This window comes from Lipotes vexillifer, unplaced genomic scaffold (genome assembly GCF_000442215.2).
Source record: "Lipotes vexillifer unplaced genomic scaffold, Lipotes_vexillifer_v1.1 scaffold112, whole genome shotgun sequence".
Lineage (NCBI taxonomy): Eukaryota > Metazoa > Chordata > Mammalia > Artiodactyla > Lipotidae > Lipotes > Lipotes vexillifer.
Window position 1 is genome coordinate 1,681,985 of NW_006776285.1, and position 7,122 is coordinate 1,689,106.

General features: G+C 39.7%; 1 protein-coding gene across 2 annotated transcripts in view; it reads right to left on the minus strand.

Annotated features, from left to right (window-relative positions):
* Positions 1 to 6,298, minus strand: part of PLAGL1 (PLAG1 like zinc finger 1) — a 67,822-nt gene extending 61,524 nt beyond the window's left edge. Inside the window, exons 1-2 of one of the 2 annotated variants that reach the window (XM_007450320.1) lie at positions 5,972 to 6,129; positions 1,225 to 1,294 (exon numbers count right to left, since the gene is read on the minus strand). The gene's annotated coding sequence lies outside the window, so the exon portion shown is untranslated. Of the gene's footprint in view, positions 1 to 1,224; positions 1,295 to 5,971 lie in introns of both variants that reach the window. The other variant, XM_007450319.1, reaches the window with a different exon arrangement.
* Between the last annotated feature and the right edge of the window lie 824 nt (positions 6,299 to 7,122).

The window sequence follows — 7,122 nt, forward strand, 5'->3', positions numbered from 1 at the left end:
CACCCCCCCCAAAAAAAAAACACTGATAGACTGGACTTCATAAAAACAAATCTGTTCATCCAAAGTCACTATTAACAGACTAAGTAGGCAAATTCAGACAGGTAGAAAATACTTGCAAACATGTATCTGATAAAGGTTTCCTATTCAAAATACACAAGGAACTAAAAATCACTAACAAAAAGATAGCCTAATTTAAAAAAGTGGCCAAAAGATTTACACAGGCACTTCATAAGAGAAATCTGAATGGCCAAAAAAGATATAAAAGGATGTTCAACATTATTAATATTCATGGAAATGCAATCAACTTACCCAAAGACCATCAATTCAGCTCCTTGGTATATATCCAAGAGATATGAGTATATACATTCACCAACGGCAGTTTCAAGAACATATATAGCAATTTTATTTATAATGGCCAAAACCTGAAAACAACTCCCATGCTTATCAACAAGAAAAAAGGATAAATTGTGGTATATCCTTATAATGCAATACTATAGAAGAGACATCACTAAACTTTTTCTGTAAAGGGTCATATAATATATAGTTCCCGCTTTATGGGCCATATGGTCTCTGTTATAACTACCCAACTCTGCTGAATGGACATGGCTATATACAATAAAATTTTATATATGAAAATATGTTATGGGCTGGAATTAGCCCACAGTTTGTCATCCCTTGCAACTTATACATGCAATGTGCATGAACAAAAGAAAAGCAATATAGAAAGAATAAACTATATGATTCCATTTATATGAAGTGTAAGAACCCGTGAAAATAATCTATGGTGATAGAAGTGAGGAGAATAGGTGACTAGGGGCGAGGAATGGCTCTATGGATAGAGACAGGAGGGAACTTTTGCAGGGATGAAAATGTTCTGTTTCTTTATCTGGGTGGTGATCACACAGGCATACACACATGTAAATTTCATCAAGCCATACATTTTATTCTTATGTCTTCATTGTTTTTAAATTATAGTTCATTTGAAGAAGAAAACAAAAATTAGACAAAGATCAGAATACAGATCTGAAGAAATTATCTACAATTCAACAAGGTCAAAAATATGTATAATATATAAAAGCGAAATTAAAAGACATGGACGACAGAATGACAAAGTCTAACAGAAGTCTAATCAGAGTTCTTAAAGGAAAGAATGGGAAAAATGCAGGACAAGCAACATTGAAAGACATAAAAGATAAAACTTTTGAGAACTGATGAAAAACAAACCTTAGAGACAGGAACACAATAAATCCAGGATAAATGAAATGTCCACATCTAGATACGCTCTGTCATAAAACTGTAGAAAACAAAAGAAAGAGAAGATCTTAAAATCAGGCAAAAAAAAAAAAAAATTACCAACCAATAACAGTTATTTGAACTAATTCTAAGATTGAAAGTAGAAGTCAATGGAATGTCACCTCCAAAGGGCTGAGAGAGATACTGCCAACCCGGAACTATGTGTCTAACAAAATCATCATTCAAGAATGAATGCAAAATAAAGACATTTTCAGATAACATTTGCCATCAACAGTCCCTTAATAAACAAGCTTGTAAAATATATATTTGAGGAAGAAAAAAGATCTGAGATGCAAGGAGGAATTGACAAAGAATTCATGAAAAGAAAAAACAGTGATGTCAAATTTCTAGGAAAAAAAAATCAAAATGCAACTAAACTCTGGAAGACCACAACATTTAAGCTGAGAGATTAACTGGTGTCAAGGCAACTCATGCTTCTTGAATTATTCAAAACAAGAATTAAAAAAAAAAACAAGAATTAATAAACTTTATATTAAGTTAGTACATTAAAATTTTGAAAGAAACCACTAAAAGAAATAAATTTGTAACCTTCATACTAGTCAAGAGGAAGGAAAATGGAATAAGAAAAAATCCAAAAGGTGGCAAAGAAGAGGAAAAAACCAGTAAGACAGGATAAAAACAACCTTAAAAGGTAATGCTAACTTTCATCCTAAATATATCAGTAATTACACTAAACTTAATTGGACTAATAGACCCAGTTAAAGGACAAATTGTCAGAGTGGATTAGAAAAAACTATGAGGTTTTACCTATTTGAAAGAAATATTCTAAGCAAATGCTAACTAAGGGAAAGGTGTGACTAGGAGATTATAAAACAAAATGGATTTTAAGGTTAACAGGCATTTGGGTGAGGAGGCGTCGCTATAGAATGACAAAAGGTCCAATGCACAGAGAAGAGCAATTCCAAACTTGTATGTACTTTCAACTTTTATAAAGCAAAGTTGACAGAACTACAAGAAGAAATTAAGAAAATTCATTATTTTACTGTGATATTTTTATTACACCAATCTCAGTAATTGACAGATCAAAGAAACCAAAAAATTGGTAAGGTTAAAAAAGATTTGAACCTCACAATATTTATGCTTGATCTAAGACATATACCTACCTTGCCCCAAAAGTCTGTGAATGTATATTCTTCTCAATCATTCAAGGAGCAGTTGAAAAGCTAACCATAAGGCCGTAAAGCAATTCTTAAATTTCAAAGAATTGGTAGCATAGAACCCTCATTTGCTGACTACACTGCAAGTTAAAAAATCAATAACAAGAGGATAACTCATAAAACTTTCCACATTTGGAACTAGACAATACTTCTAAAAATCTCAGAGGAAAAGAAAAAAAATTATAATGAAAAAAATTTTTAATTCTTAGAACTGAAAAATATACTACATATGAAACAAAAGAAAATAAAAATTGGTAGTATTTGCAGAAAGAGACAAATCAATGACCAGAGTACAGAATCCAGAAATGAGCCCAAGCATTTTTGGGAATATGTATATGACAGAGGTGGCACTGCAAATCTCTGGTACTAGGACAATTACCACATGGGAAAAAGCAAACACATTAATCTTGATCTCATTGCATAAATAAAATATGTTCACCTATACACACATATATAAATATACATGTCAGGCAAATTAAAGAACTAAATGTAAAAAATGCAAACTTTAAAACTTTTAGAAAAAGTTTTCAAAATATATTTCCTTAATAGTAAAGAACATCTTAAGACACAAAAGCACAAAGAAAAAATTGCCTGCAGTTTACATAACCAACAAAGGGTTTGTATCTTGAACACTGTTTTCCGATAGAAATTTCTGCAATGATGCAAATATTGTTATATAATATAGCACAATATAAAATAATACAGAATAAAATATAAGAGCCACTAGTCACATGCAGCTACTGAGCACTTGAAATGTGGCCTAGAGTGACTGAGGAACTGAAATTGTTGAAGTAAATATAACAGCATGTTAGGTTAGCATTTTAAACTCCTTGATGAAGGTCAGTGAAGGTCTCTTATGTTTTCATATACTTTTCAGTATTTAATTTTTTTATAAAGAATTTGATTTTAGCTTATAGTCTATATGAAACAATTTCAATTTTGTAAAAAATACGTAAAAGTCACTTTTCAGAAAGCAAGCGCAGAAAAATGTTCACAGTATTATCTGTGAGTGATTTTTATTTTCTTCTAAATATTAAAAAAATTATTAAAGATTTAAAAAAAATTTAATGAACACTGATGCATCCACAACAGAGTTTTGATATTATTTAAATTCCCTAGGTACCTCTTCCTGATCATGACTTTTCTTTTTTTAAAGAAAAGCTGGGCAGCTTCAGGTTTCTTCATTTTGTGACACCCATATTTTAATATACTTTGGGGCAAATTTAATATACAGACATTATATGTAGCATTTAACAGAGAATTATAAAGCAAACACCCATGTCACCACTGCCCAGGTCAGGAGATCAAGGCATTTTCAGCATCCCCAAACCTTGCAGTGTGTCCCTTCACATTCATATTCCCCCTCTTCATCCTCAGGAGGTGACCACTAACTTGATTTTTATGGTATTAATTTCTTTACAATTTTTCTTTACTATTTTTAATGCCTACACATGCACCCCTAACAACAGCTTTATTTCACCAGGTTCTGAATTTCACATAGATGATAGTCTTCTTCAGCAACTTGTTTTTTTTTTTTTTTTTTGGCTCAACATTATTGAGACGCATTTGTGTTAAGACACAAAACGACTTCATTCACCACTGTACTGGGTGGGTTCCATTTTATGACTGCAGTATAATTTATCTTCCTCCTTCAGATGGACATGAAGGTCGCTTCCAGCTTTAGGGTTTTACAAATAACACTATAGTAAACCCTCTTGTACACGTCTGCTTTTGTATATGTATGAAAATTTATCTAGGGCAGTGGCTTTCAAACTTTTTTGACCATGACTCATACTGAGGAATGACGTTTTACATCATGACACACATCTGTGTGTGTATAAAACTGAGGGAAAAAAAGAAAAAAGAAAAGTTTCATGAAGTAAATACCCTATGACCTGAGACACATTCTGATATTTTCTATTCTGTTAGTTCGTGTTTTACAAATTCTGATCCTTATCCACTTAACTGATTTCACGACCCACTAAATGGGCTTCAAGCTTTGAAAAACATCATGCTACAGGATAAATACCCAGGAGTGGAACTGCTAGGACGTGCAGCACGGACGTCGGATGTTGTCAACTTTTCTAGATCCTTAACTTTAAGTAAATGTTCTTATCTAATTTACCACTCTATAACTTTAAAGCTAAAAACTGTGAAACATCAGCTCGTTTTATCTTTTCCTTTGGTCGTTAAACAGTATTAATCACTTACCATGTGCTAAGTATCCACTGGGCTCCGAGCGAGACTGATGGGTTAATACACAGTGGGGGGGGGGGGGGGGGGGGGGAAGTCAGGAAAAAGTGGAGGAGGCTATGGTAGGGGAGGAAGCAGAAGAGGGTAACCTTTGAATCTCCTTGAATGCTCCTGGGGTGAGAGGGAAAGCAGGAAAAGGTGTGGTCTTCTCACCCCAAATGGACTTCCTGTAGGTATCCTTTGCGTAAATCCATGCAACCTTCAAAATTTCCCCAGAAGTCACCTTTGCATCCATTTTCTAATACCTTCCCCTTCCCTGGGCTCCGCCTTGAATTCAGGTGACGTTGTGTGCCCCATCTTCTCCAGGGTGTACAATTCCTTGTGCTAAGTGCCGTCATCATTTACCACATGGCATTGCAATGACCTGTGTGCCTGTCTGCCTCCCATTTGAGACCATGAGGTCCCGAAGGGCAGGGGGGGGGGGGGGGGGGGGGGGGGGGGGAGGACATAAGGGACCAGGACCTCAGTGAGGCCCCAGAAAGCTCACAGGAGGGGCCTCCGATCCTGCCTGGGGAGGGAGGGGTTAGAGAAGGATTCCTGGAAGAAGGAGGACCTAAGCTGAGTGTTTCTATTTTTAATTTTTATTGGTTTCCTAAAACATAAAAGTAACACATTTGTTGGGGGAAAAAAAAGTCAAAATTACAGGAGTATGTTTATTAAGAAGTAAAAAACCCCCAGCACTGCCCCTAAAGTTTGATGCTGAGACTAAATAACCAAAGTTGCATTATCAGTTATCCTAGGAAAATTTTAAGAGCCCACATTTTAAAACAGTCTTAAGAGCATACCTGATAGGGTCCCTAATACTAAAGCATAAAACGAGTCACATTTTCCATAATGAATGTAAACGCAAACATTTCATGTTTAGTCACATTATTACTTTTCACAGACTTTTTTTCCTGGCCTTTTAGCAAGGTTAGATTGCCAGGTTTCAAAAACCGAGGTCTATTTACCGCATACCAACTATACGCGAGCGCTTCAAAAAGTGGCATTAAAAACGACCAGGCGAAAGAATTTGTTGTTCGAGCCGACTTGGCTTGCCCGGTGACAATTCGTCAGAGTTTCACACTTCGTCCCGAGGAGCCCCAGACCCCGTCACGTACACGGCGCGTCGGCACCGGCACACCCTCCCGAGCGCGGCACGGAGCCCAGCGCGGTCCTCGCTCCGCGGCAATGCCGCCACCCCGCCGTCCCCAGGCCAGCCGCGGCCCCACGGCCCCCGAGCGCGGCCGCGAGCCCCCTACACCTACCCTGCAGGGTCCGGAGCCCCCCGGAACTCAGGCGCGGCAGCTCGGGCGCGCCGCCTCCGCGGCCATGACGGCGACCCGGGGAAGCGCCCCGCGCGCCAAGGCCCGCGGTCCGCCGGGCTGGGAGGAGAGCCGCCCCGTCCGTCCGTCCGTCTGTCCGCCAGGAGAGTGAGGCCAGAATCCGCCCCAGACGTGTCTAAATCAAGGCTCGGGGCGGTACCGACGGGCTGAATGACAAATGGCAGATGCCGTGGGCTTTGCCGCCCTCGGCAGCCGCGAGGATGGCTGCGCCGAGGAGGCCGCGCACAGGCGGAGCCCGGGAGCCGGAACGGCGCGTCCGCGAGGAGGGCGCTGGGGCCCCTGGCGGGGGCGTCACGTGGCAGGAGGAGGCCCCGCTGGGGAGCCAGGGGGTCGGCGGCCTGGGCGGAGGAAGAGGACAGGCGCCCAGACGCCTGGCCGATTGAGTCATCCGTGTGGGCTAAGCCAAGGTCGCCCAGGTGCAGAGCTGGCGCAGGTAGACCCGAACCAGCCCGAAGCCCCGTACCGTATCGGGGGCTGTTCACTTAAGTCACCACCAGGATGAACCGCCCAGAGCCAAATCATAAATGAGAAACACGACAGATGCTAGGAGAACACTGCAATAGGCCAAACTTACCTCCTATTCTATTCGTGCCGCGTGGAAATCATGGCAGCCTAAATGTGCCCACTAAATGTGAGCCAGGAACTGTGCTAAGCACTTCACAGGTAAATAAACGTAATCCTCACGACCACCTAGTGAGAAAAACTACTCCTCCCGGTCTTATAACTGCAGAGACTAAGGCGCAGAAAGATTAGACGGAAATTATTTTATAGTTGTGCAATCATTCTGCGTATGCTTTAAGTAATTTTAAAATGTTCTTTGGATTTAAGAAAAAGAAACAAGCGAATCTCCAGCGGCTGCTTTCTTCCCTACAAGATACACGTCCCTAAAAGAGGCCTGTAAACACTAAGTAAAAAGACTTAAATGTTTCTAGGCCTTAATGTAATATGGAGTTCACTACGGGTTTCAGACAGTCCCATAGCTCTGAAATATGATGTAAGAACACCTCACTCTTCCATCAATCTTCACCACTATCTCCGGATTTCCATCGCTTGTATTACTTCTGGCTTACCAG